The sequence below is a fragment of the Patiria miniata genome, unplaced genomic scaffold (assembly GCF_015706575.1).
Source record: "Patiria miniata isolate m_02_andy unplaced genomic scaffold, ASM1570657v1 HiC_scaffold_18, whole genome shotgun sequence".
Taxonomy (NCBI): Eukaryota; Metazoa; Echinodermata; class Asteroidea; order Valvatida; family Asterinidae; genus Patiria; species Patiria miniata.
The window spans coordinates 10,695,448-10,695,680 of NW_024037056.1; positions in this window are offsets into that span (position 1 = coordinate 10,695,448).

The following is a 233-nucleotide window of genomic DNA, read 5'->3' on the forward strand; positions in this document are numbered from 1 at the left end:
TACATGTTCATATCATGACAATGAAGCAGAAATGTTTGAGGAAAAAGTTGCAAGAATTCAAAATAATAATGTGTCGCTTGACCTTGATTTTGGTGAACTTTTGTCAGAAATAAAGAAATGTCCATTTCTCATGTTTCATGTCAGTTTGTGGTTGTATTGATATATATGTATATATTTTTAATAACCCTTCCTCAAAACAATGACATATCTAAACTCAATAGGTTACCGGGAGG